This window comes from Sus scrofa, chromosome 1 (assembly GCF_054392235.1).
Source record: "Sus scrofa isolate SSC_HxYL_T2T_F1_AM1 chromosome 1, Sscrofa_HxYL_maternal_Yorkshire_Landrace_v2.0, whole genome shotgun sequence".
Lineage (NCBI taxonomy): Eukaryota > Metazoa > Chordata > Mammalia > Artiodactyla > Suidae > Sus > Sus scrofa.
In genome coordinates, this window is record NC_139383.1 from 209,537,657 (window position 1) to 209,549,847 (window position 12,191).

Below are 12,191 nucleotides of genomic sequence, written 5' to 3' on the forward strand. Positions count from 1 at the left end.
GGTTGTATATCAAGCTAAAGGACAACTCAAGCTACTGTACATGCAAGCCTGTACTATGCAATGTCATTAGTAATGACTTGGATTGTAGATATAAGCAAGGATGCTCATTAAATTCCTTAGTGTCATCTATAAGGATGACCTTCTCAAGCAGGCAATTTATATGAATTTGTTTTTATATCAGATATTCAGATAATTTAAATATACAGAATCCTTATAAAAATGGGAGAAGAAAAAGAAAAGGACCTACTTAAAGTATTTACTATGTATCAGGCTTCATGGCAGAAGTTTTAATTTTTTTAAATATTTAAATTTCTGAGCAATTATACTGGCTAGGTATCCTTTTCCCTTTACCAATGAGGAATGAGAGTCAGAGAGGCACAGACTAGGCACAGACTGATGGGAGCCCAAGGGACCATTCAGTGTCCCAAATTAGAACACTATTAAGAATGCCCTGTAATTATTCCAGGACAACATTGTTCACCTAATTTGTTCTCTTCCAACATATCGATCAGAGACATGATTGAATCCAGATCTCCCCAACCTATTTTCTTTTCATTATATCTTGTTGCTTAATATAAGAGTAGAGTTTAAACAATGGGTGGGGGAATTATATATATAGATATGGTTGTATTGCTTTAATTGTCTCACAATTTTGTCTGTCAATTGTACTTGATAAAGTTTAAAAAAAAGAAAAGAGTTTAAAAATTGTTAGATAAACCATTCATATACAACAAAAAAGAATATAACAAGACTGCTTTAAAAAAAAAAAAATAAGCTGAGAGTTCTCACTGTGGCTCAGGAGTAATGAACCCAACTAGTATCCATGAGGTTGCAGGTTTAATCCCTGGCCCCACTCAGTAGGTTAAGAATCCAGCATTGCCATGAGCTGCAGTGTAAGTCACAGATGGGGCTTGGATTTGTCGTTGCTGTGGCTGTGGTATAGGCCAGCAGTTGCAGCTTCAATTCGACCCCTAGCCTAGGAACTTCTATATGCCAAAGATGTGGCCCTAAATTTTAAAAAAAAGAAAAGAAAAAACTGAATAAATAAAAAAGGAAAAACAATGATCAAAACGTCCAAAAAATTGTATCTTCCACCAATGCAGAGCTGCCTTTAAAAAATCCTAACATGGCATATCCTAATAGTATAAAGTGACAGAATAAATCTTTAGACCTGGTTTAACACCTTTTAAAATTACCATGTTGCGTGGTTAACGAATCCGACTAGGAACCATGAGGTTGCGGGTTCGATCCCTGCCCTTGCTCAGTGGGTTAACGATCCGGCGTTGCCGTGAGCTGTGGTGTAGGTTGCAGACGCGGCTCGGATCCTGCGTTGCTGTGGCTCTGGCATAGGCCGGCGGCTACAGCTCCAATTAGACCCCTAGCCTGGGAACCTCCATATGCCATGGAAGCGGCCCAAAGAAATAGCAAAAAGACAAAATAAAATAAAATAAAATAAAATAAAATAAAATTACCATGTTGCTTTTTTATTTTACCATATATGAGGAAGATATCATGAAACTGGAATAGATCCGAAAATAGCAAATGAAATGGCTTAAAAGGTTGTAGCATAGAAGTCATGAGAAAAAAAAAATGAGATAAATTATGTAGTCTAAAGTGGAAAGTCCAAAAGAACTTTAAAATTGCCTTCAAGTGAATTAAAAGCTGCTGAAAAAAGGTCTTCATCACCAAAAGGATAAAACAAGAGGGATGAGGTTTAATTACAAACTGTGAGACTTAGCATGTGGAATTATGTCATGGTGGTAAAGACTATGAAATGGTACAACAAGGTACAAAGAGGCATCTCCTAGACACTGCTGCTTTAAAAAACAGCCACCTGAATTGTCTTATTTGATTACTGCTTTTCTTGAAGGCAAAGAGGAAGAAACAACCATCACCTTATATTGACACAAGTCCTATGATTCATTGCTGCAGTTTTCCTGATGTTAATTTTTATGTCTGATATAAATTATTGGTCATTCGACCTTCTCCACCAACTACTGTGTAAAGTTCAAACAACTTATGTTGTCATAAAAATGTTTACTTGTATCTCTACCTACTGTTTCAGCATAATAACTTGCCATCCACTCAACACATCCTGTACTTCTGCTATACTACCCAGACACCCACAAGGAGCACTCCAAAACCACTATGCCCAACATAGGTGCTTGCCTTTACACATTATTTCCTCTGAACAGGATGTAATTCTTCCTCCCAGCCATTCTATCCTCCCACCCTGCCAAGCCCTCAATCCACCCTACAAACCATACTCTTCAAGATAAAAATCAAATGCCTTTTTCTCCACTGCTTTATCAGGTGATAAAACCCCTCTTGTCTGCATCCAATTCCAACATACAAATTTAGTTTCTTCTTTCGTGCTTTCAAAGTACATTTTTTCCACATTTATCCTGGCACATATCACATTATCCTTAAAATTCTTCACTTGCTTGGCACCCTGAATTGACTGTGAACTCTCTGATGAGTAAAAGAGGAGGGGCTGGGAACAGGATATACTTTGGCCTAATTCTTTTTGCTTCTCAGCGACCTAGCACATAGTGGGTTCCAAAATTTTTTGTTGAAGCCATCAATTGCTTTTTACGGGCAAAGAAATATTCAACATTCAAATTGCTGTATGGAAACCACACCTAGGGACTTCTATTGGTCTTTAAATTTAATTCATTTAGACTTGTTTTCCAAGTTTCTTCTGAAAGTATTTTTACCTTCAAACAAAAGAATCAATAATGTAGGTTTAAACACTCTGGAGCAAACATATGTCTGATATACTCTATCAAAAACAACAGAAATACCCAGGGCTCTAGGGGTAAAACAGTGAAGAGCATGTCTGTACAAAAGGATGGTTAGAAAGCAGATTTTCTTCTCATCAAATTAGTTTCAGAAAAAGCTTATGGGAGGCACACAGGCATCCAGATCTCACTTTAGTTTTATTTGTATATGAATAAGGACAGCAGGGTTTTCCATGAGGAAAAATAGTGCATAAAAATATTTTGTTATTAATACAGACATAAAGCAATATCAGACATCTTAAATATAACTGGTCTCTGGTTGCCATTTGTAAGATGTTTGTTCTTTGATGTAAAGTTAATTTATTTCTCTATATTTGCAATATTTATTAAAGCATTTACATTTTTAAGAAAATGAATAAATGCATCAAGTGCAGGAATGCATGCTTTAAATGTAGTTTACCTTCATAAGACAATATACTTTCAAAATATTTCCTTTTAATTTAAACATTTTTACTTCTAATTGAATTTATTTTATTTTATTTTATTTTATTTTTTGTCTTTCATCTTTTTAGGGCCACACCTGCGGCATATGGAGGTTTCCAGGCTAGAGATCTAACCAGAGATACAGCTGCCGGCCTATGCCAGAGCCACAGCAACGCAGGATCCGAGCCGCGTCTGCAACCTACACCACAGCTCACGGCAACACCAGATCCTTAACCCACTGAGCAAGGCCAGGGATCAAACCCTCAACCTCATGGTTCCTAGTCGGATTCATTTCCACCGTGCCATCACAGGAACTCCAAACTGGATTCATTTTAGATTAAATTACTCTTAACTGGACACTTCAAAAAGTAAGGATACATATTTATGCTTTCTAATGCATTTGACTTATTTTGACTCAATGTAAACTGTCTTTTTGAAAAACTAAAAAGAGCTAAAACGTAATAGTTTAAGGTAACCACATTTTGTTCTGTGTAGGTAAAATGACTTCAATTTCTACCAGTAAGTCAAGAAAGTAGAATTCAGTTCCATAATATTAGTTTCTTAAATATATCTTCAACATTTTCCTTTTGATTGACATCTTTTTTTTTTTTTTTTTTTTTTGTCTTTTTTGCCATTTCTTGGGCCACTCCTGCGGCATATGGAGGTTCCCAGGCTAGGGGTCAAATCGCAGCTATAGCCGCTGGCCTACGCCACAGCCACAGCAACGCAGGATCCGAGCCGTGTCTGCGACCTACACCACAGCTCACGGCAACGCCGGATCGTTAACCCACTGAGCAAGGGCAGGGATCAAACCTGCAACCTCATGGTTCCCAGTCAGATTCGTTAACCACTGCGCCGCCACCACGGGAACTCCTTGATTGACATCTTGATGTCAGCATTTAGACTGGCCCAAATTCCTCCTGTGTTTAAAAACAAAAAGGCTAACGTTATTTTCATCCTATTTGGCTATCTCCCTAGTTCTCTCCGCTCTTTTACAGACAACCTTCTTGATTCCTGTTCTTCCTTCTCTCAACTCTCCACAATCTGGCTTCACCTCCTTCTATTCCACTAAATTTTTTCCCATCAAATTGCCAACAATGTGCTCATTACTGAATCTGAAGTTGTTTCATTATTATTTTCTCATTTCAACTCACTGAAATAAGACCACTCATTCCTTCAGAAAGTGGAATCTTCTTCTAATTGTTACAATGCTATCCTCCCTTACTTTTCACTCTTTAGTCACAAACATGGGTTTCTCTGTATATGCCTATCCCTAAAATGTTGTGCCTTTTAAAGTTCTAGACTCTTCTCTCTCATACCTTCTGTGACTGATTATTAGAATATTCAGTGAGTTGCTGAATTAAATCCCAGGCCCCTCCAATAATGGGATGATGGGCTTATGACTTTCTTGGACCAGTAGAAATAAATAGAAATGACAGTGAAAATTCTAGGGTTGTGCTAGAGACTTTCTAGCTTCTGCTTTCAGTTGCCCTGAGATGCCAGTAAGGAATTTGGGGGCTATCCTCCTTGAAGATGAAAGGCTATGTAGAAAGCTCAGGAAGATGAGAGACTATGAGACAAGAGAAAGTTTAACCAGTTCATATCCATTCCAACCATCCTAACCCAGGTATCAGGCATGTGAGTAAGGCTATATCGGACCCTCGGTCCCAACTCCACCATCAGCTGACTGCAAATGCATGAAGGAGCCTAGCCTATACCATCTGAAACAGAGACAAACTACCCATCTGAGTTCAACCCAGATTAAAGAAATATAAACAGAATTATGGGAGTTTCTGTTGTGGTTCAGCAGTAACAAACCCAGCTAGTATCTGTGAGGATGTGGGTTTGATTCCTGGCTTCTCTCAGTGAGTTAAGGATCCTGTGTTGCTGTGGTGTAGGCTGCAAACATGGCTTGGATCCTGCGTTGCTGTGGCTGTGGTGTAGGCCGGCAGCTGCAGCTCTGATTCAACTCCGAGGCTGGGAACTTCAATATGCTGCAGGTGAAGCCCTAAGAAGGGGTGGGAGGGAGAAAGAAAGAAATATAAACAGAATTATGAAAGCATGTTTAAAACCACTAAGTTTTAAGGTGACTTCTTATGCCATAATAGTTAACTAATACACTATCCAGACAATCCCAATCCCTTCCAAGGTTTCAATTTCTGTCACTGCCTGATGGCCTCTAAATCTAGACCTCTGGTTTGGTTTCCCCTGGAGATCCACATCCAAGTATAAAACTGTCTACTACATTTTCATGCTCTAATGTCTGTAAAACTCTCAGTCCCCATACTTCTAAAAATTAGTTTATCTCACCCTCAAAAAAATCTGTTTATTCTCTTGCATTGTATTTCTCATCAGGAACTTCCATATGCCGCAGGTGCAGCCATAAAAATAAATAATTAATTAATTAAAAATTTGATAATATTCAGTGCTAATGAAAACCTAGAGAAACTCGCACATTTATTATTGGAGAAAATCTATAGTTTTATATTGTAAAATTTTAAATAGTGATATTAAAATTTTTAATATGTATACACCCTGAGCATTTTCATTTCTCAGATTCTAACTGATGTGGGAAAAGGAAAGAAAAAGAAAAAATACTTAATGTCTCATATTCTCAAAGTCTCATCTAAGAATAAATCTAACAGGATGATAATGACAACGTCTGTAAACAATTAGAATGTCCATGTAGAGGGAAATGGTTGCCTAAATCATGATATATTAATACAATAAAACACTAAGGAAAAGAACAATGTACATCATTATGTATTGACTTAGAAATAGGCCTACAATACGCTATTAAGCAAGAATAGCTATTAAGAACATGTTAGGGATCCATGTTTCTTTCATATGTATACATATATATACACAAGTATATTTTATATATATGTGTATATATATATATATTTATATTAAAAAAGGAAATAGTTTACAGTGATTACATTAGAGAATGGGTTTAGAAAGTAAGAGATTAACAATGTCACTTTTGACTGTTTATTGTTTGGACTACTACAGTAAGCACATATTATGATTACATTTTAAGAAATTGAAAAAATTATGAAGAATGAGAAAAAAGAAAAAGTGAATGTATAGTAAGAGCTAAAAATCACCTACTGTAAAGGTACTTTTCTCAATGGCATAAAGTAAGCATTCATTGGTTACATATAAAAACGTTTCCAAAGTATTTAACAATGGAAAATAATTCTTTTTTTTTTTTTTTTTTGTCTTTTTGCCATTTCTTGGGCCACTCCTGCGGCATACAGAGGTCCCCAGGCTAGGGATCCAATCAGAGCTATAGCCGCCAGCCTACACCAGAGCCACAGCAACACAGGATCTGAGCCGCGTCTGCAACCTACGCTACAGCTCATGGCAATGCCGGATCCTTAACCCACTGAGCAAGGCCAGGTTCCTGCAACCTCATGGTTCCTAGTCGGATTCGTTAACCACTGAGCCATGACGGGAACTCTGGAAAATAATTCTTATACAGAAATTACAGAGTGTTTTTAAAAGTTTAGTGCAGAGTTAAATCAGTCAATATGAATTAAATCCCTTTATGCTCACTGCATCTATCAGCAAAGGGTTACATATCACCATGGTATAATGGAAATGGGGAACATATACCGCCGTAAGTTGGAAATGTAGTTGAGTTTTTTTCTCCCTAAGAGAAAAAAGAAGAATTAGAATTTCTAAACATTTATAACAGGCCTTGGGGTAAATGCTAAAAAGCTGCCTAGAGTAGAGGCAGGAACCTATCATAGTGGACAGAGGCACAATGCAAACAGTATTTCTCTGTGGGATGAGAAATATGGGAGAAGTGACATCTCAAGAATAAAAAAGCTGGGATCTGATCAGGATCTGAGAAGCAGAGAATAAAGGCTATCAAAAAGCATATTTGGGGAGTTCCGATCATGGCTCAGCAGTTAGTGAACTCAACTAGCATCCAGGAGGATGTGGGTTCCATCCCTGGCCCCACTCAGTGGGTTAAGGATCTGGCATTGCTGTGAGCTGTGCTGTAGACCACAGACACAGCTCGGATCCCAATTTGCTGTGGCTGTGGTGTAGGCCAGAGGCCACAGCTCTGATTGTACCCCTAGCTTGGGAACCTCCATATGCTGCAGGTACGTCCTTAAAAAGACAAAAAGACCAAAAAAAAAAGACCCACTCAATGCAACAGAATCAGCAGTGTCTTGGAAGTTCCAAGGGGTTTGATCCCTGGCCTGCCACAGTGAGTTAAGGATCCAGAGTGCCACAGCTGCAGCTTAGGTTGCGACTGTGGCTCGGGTCTCATCCCTGGGCCAGGAGTTCCATGTGCAGGCAAAAATAAAAAAAATTAAAAAAAAAAGCACATTCAATATCTCTTTATTTCACTGATTCTAAGAAGTACAGTTTTTCACCTTTTAATATCTCTGAAATTGAGATGAGTAGCATTTTGTAGCTATTGCTGGCCAGATGACAGTTTTGACATGGTTGTCATTATCTTGATTAAATTTATTCACACTGTCATCATTTCCATTGAGTTTTGAGTATTTTGGGTGCTATAAATGTTGAGCTCAACTGCCATTTAAAATGTCTTCTATAGGATTACACTATGATTCAGCATTGAAGCAGAAGTCATTACATAAACAAAAAAAATACAGAAATAGAGCAATGGGGAATAAATTTTATTTAGCCAACCAAATATTCATCATATCAGGAATGATTTGAGCCCCATATTTTCTTACAAACAATAACATTGTATTTTACAGACCTGAGAAAAGAAAATACCCCGAAGAGGATGAAGCTGTATTAGGTTTTGTTATTAAGATGCATACAAAAGGGATTAGCTATCACATGCCAAGCAGAAGAACTTAAAATAAAATAAACTGCTAAATCCCTTGGCATTGATGAAAGACAATGAGCAGCTGAGGTAAATGATTCCTGAATCATTCAGAACTGTCTTTAAGGCAGTATGTCATAGTTTAGTTGATAGTGCTTTTTCCTTAGTAGAACATAGTCCAATTGTGTGTCTTTCAATCACTGACATCATAGATTTACTAAATTTGGGTAAAATATATTTTTAAATATTAAAAAGTTTAAGGAAAATTTATTGGTTTCCTAATAAGAAAGAAAGAGGAAGGGAGGGAGAGAGGGAAGAAGTTGGCTAAAAATAATCTTCTAGGATGGTAGAAATAAAAAGTAGCATTTCATACCTAAGAAGAGAAAGAGAGGGTGGCATGGGGGCATTGGAATCTCTTGGAAAGAAAGAAAAAGTTTGAGAAACATTGCTTTAGGATACCCACATTACATTGATGATTCCTCTATTTATGCTTTACATGTCTCTGGGCAAGGCCTCTAAGCCTCAATTTCCTCTGCTACAAAAGAGATATAATAATACCAACACCAGAGATTTAAGAGGATTAAAAGGGTAGCACAAATACAGAGTCTATCAGGTATCTGGCTTGTAAATGCTCATTAAATGCTAGTCCCTGCGTTTTCTCAAAGGAATGTACATTTTTAAGTGAAATCTTATTTGAGAGTTTTATGTCATCTGTCTATAAGGAGCAAAAGGTGTTAAAACTCCAACCTTGAAATAGCAGAATTTAACCTTTTAAAACTGGGTAGTTAGCTGATTTGAGTAATATCTTGATTTGATGTGATGCCTCTTTACTGATATATTTTAATCTCAAATATTTCCTTGAATATAATTCTTCTCTTGGAAGCTGCCACTAGATGAGAAACAGTCACCCTCACCTGCTGTTTCCTCTAAAATAAGAAACTAGGAGGCAGCCTGGGGAAAAGACCACCTCCGTCAGAAGTGATAAATCAGAAAGTATTTTTTTCATTGATACCTTAATTTTCATCTCTAATTATAATTTAGAAAAGACTTTGAGAGGCAAAATCAAACTGAGAAAAAGTTTCTTTTATATATTTGAGAGGGAAAGATTAATCTCCAGGAAAATTAGAGAACACGCATTCTTGTTCTGCCTGAGTCTTTTAGTCTATGTTTAATTTCAACCATCACCAGAGGTGCTAATCACATAAATGTCAAAATGTCAGAACAGATAAAATGTCACAATAATACAATAAATGGGTTACTATAAAGAACATAAAGTCATAAAGCTTCTAACACTTTTCTAACTGTCCAGATGAATGATTGAACTCTTCTTTCCAAATTCTTGCTGCAGAAAGATATCTATATAGTATTGCGGACAAGGATCATGACTCTAGAGATCATAAGAGACTACTGCTTCCATTCTCCTGTGATTCATCTTCTTAGAAGATGGGTTCTCCCACCAGGATTATTACAACCAGGAAAGTGGCATTCAAGGATGTGCTTCTCTTTCTTTTATGCACTGGACTAAGAATAATAGAGATCTCATACTTTGTGTTCACTTAGAATCACTAAAACTTGGAAGAAACCTTATGAATGAAAATTAGAGAAAATAACATGTAAATACACAAAGAGAATAAAGGGCAATTCTTTTCCATTTACTTTTACAGACATACATTCATTATCTACTAAAGTGTGGTATGCACATTGCCAAGAGCTCAGAGCCTAGGGGGTGAAGCAGACATATACACATATTTTTAACATTTAATTTTGTTAGTGCTAAAACAAACATGTGAAAACCGTTACAGCCCTGTGCAAGCATGTTTCAAAGTTCTCTGGCTTTACCTCATTCCTATTCTAAGGAGAAAATGAGACACACATTTTAACTCAAAGGATAGCAAAGCTTTCAGGGCACCTGCCTAACTCCATCACTTTCTGAATCCTCATTCACCTCCACATTTAAAGTATCATTTCAGATATAGTATCAACAATCCCACAGCTAGACACATTTCTTTGCAGTCAAAATGAAAGGCTCTATTTCTATTCCAGTTTTCACTCTACTTCATAGAGAGGAAGTAGAATACAATAGTTAAGAATGCAGGCCTGGATTGAATTCAACTTTAGTTATTTAACAGGTTGACCACAGGCAAATTATGTCACCTCTCTGAACCTCAGTTTTATCCTTGGTAAATGGGGCTAATAATACTTATTTCTTACATTTATTTGTGAGGATTAAATGAGATAATGCATAAAAATGATTTAAGGAATCATTGCATGATAAGCTTTCAATAACATTTTGCAATTTATTATGTTACTTTTTCCCAGTTAATTAATCTAAAACTAAGTTCATCATGTAAGTAAGACCTTGTTTTCCCTTCTCAGGTAATACTCTTATCTTCAGTCTCATGAACTAGTACTACACATTAATCTCCCGTCCACTTAATAAGAGCTACATAACTATTATTTCTGGGTTATTACCTAACACATACCAGGCATTTACTGAAAATAGTCATCAGGTTTTGGAGGAAACTAGTTTGCTTGAAGATATGTAAACTCATTTAATAAGAATAAGATAATAGCAACCACCTACTGAGAAATCCTTTCGTGCCACTCCCATATGGTCTCTCAGAAATTTGCTATATTCCCATCAAGAGGTGGACTCATTTCCCTTCCTTTGGAAACTAGATGTGCTTTTGTGACTGATTCAACAAACAGAATGTTGCAAAAGAAATATCACATGATCACATGACCTTTAAGGGTTGGTCATAGAAAGCAACCTTGCTTTTATGTGGCCATCTCTTGGGATACTTGCTTTTGAAACCCAGCCATTATGCTGTAATGAAGCAAAGCAACTATGGAAAGATGATGTGCAGGTATTTTCACAAAATCCCAAGTGAAGGTTTTAGTAACAGCCAACATCAATCCCCAAACAAATGACTAAATGAACCCTGAGCTGGTTACAGTACAAGGTTTCAGACTAACCCAGCAGATCCTTTGTGGAACAGAGATGCACTGTCGCCACTGCCTTCACTGTCCTCCCTTATCTCGTCCTTCCCTTTTCATACTAGCCATTTCTTCCCTAAATCCAGCTCTTTATCTTCACACCTACAATATTTCGAAAAGTTTAAACTGCTTTTTCTGCTTCCCTGTATTCCTCTGAAACTACCTAACACATAACTAATAACAGGACAATCCTCCTAAAATATTAATCTTATCCTGTCACTTATCTACTTTAAAAAATTCAAGAACTCCCCACAGTTGGGCACAGTATGTCCAACTGTATATTCTCCAAACTCTACCTCAACTTTTCTCTTGAAGCTTGTCATCATCTTCTACCAACATGAACCTCCTGATACAGTCAGTCAGCATTGTTTTCTGTCCCTTAATGGGACCTCACAAATCTGAACCCTTGCTTGCTCATACTATTACATACCATAAAGCCTTCATCCAGTAGTATGTAAGAGCTAGCCCAAACAGGCTCATGAGAGCCAATTTTTAAATATTTGGGAAATTTTTCAAGCCAGTTGTTAATCTAATAGCTTGATATTGACCATGTTGAAAGAAAAATTTACACCATGGCAATTGAAAAACACTACAAATCAAAACTTCAAAGGAGGAGTTCCCATTTTGGTGCAGCAGAAACGAATTTGAGTAGGAACCATGAGGTTGTGAGTTCAATCCCTGGCCTTGCTCAGTGGGTTAAGGATCTGCCGTTGCTATGAGCTGTGGTGTAGGTCTCACTTGATCTTAGCCAAAAGGCCAAGAAGCGATGTGGTGTAGGTCTCAGAGTGGCTCAGATCCCGCATTGCTATGGCTGTGGCATAGGCCAGCAACTGTAGCTCCGATCTGACCCCTAGCCTGGGAACTTCCATATGCTTCAGGTGTGGCCCTAAAAAGCAAAAATAAATAAATAAATAAATAATAAAACAGACTTGAAAGGGGAAGCAAATTTACCAGCACACTACTGCCCTTAAATCTTCAAATCATCTACTTAAATCTATCCATATTTTGTATCCCAGATTAAATGGAAGCCAAAACTTCTCTGGTTGCCTAATGTGTACTTTTGCTAGCCTCTGAAAGTCTCTGTAAACTTAGTATTTGTCATTAAAGTCCCACTCCTTATAGAAGATATTTCCTCAACAATATGGCAAGACAACTGA

General features: G+C 37.2%; 1 protein-coding gene across 3 annotated transcripts in view; it reads right to left on the reverse strand.

Moving 5' to 3' along the window:
• Positions 1–12,191, reverse strand: part of LOC146406973 (uncharacterized) — a 345,508-nt gene that overhangs the window by 200,754 nt on the left and 132,563 nt on the right. The window contains exon 5 of one of the 3 annotated variants that reach the window (XR_014832196.1): positions 7,862–9,620. The exons of the other annotated variants lie outside the window; for them this stretch is intronic. The gene's annotated coding sequence lies outside the window, so the exon portion shown is untranslated. Of the gene's footprint in view, positions 1–7,861; positions 9,621–12,191 lie in introns of those variants that run through there. 3 annotated transcript variants of the gene reach the window in all.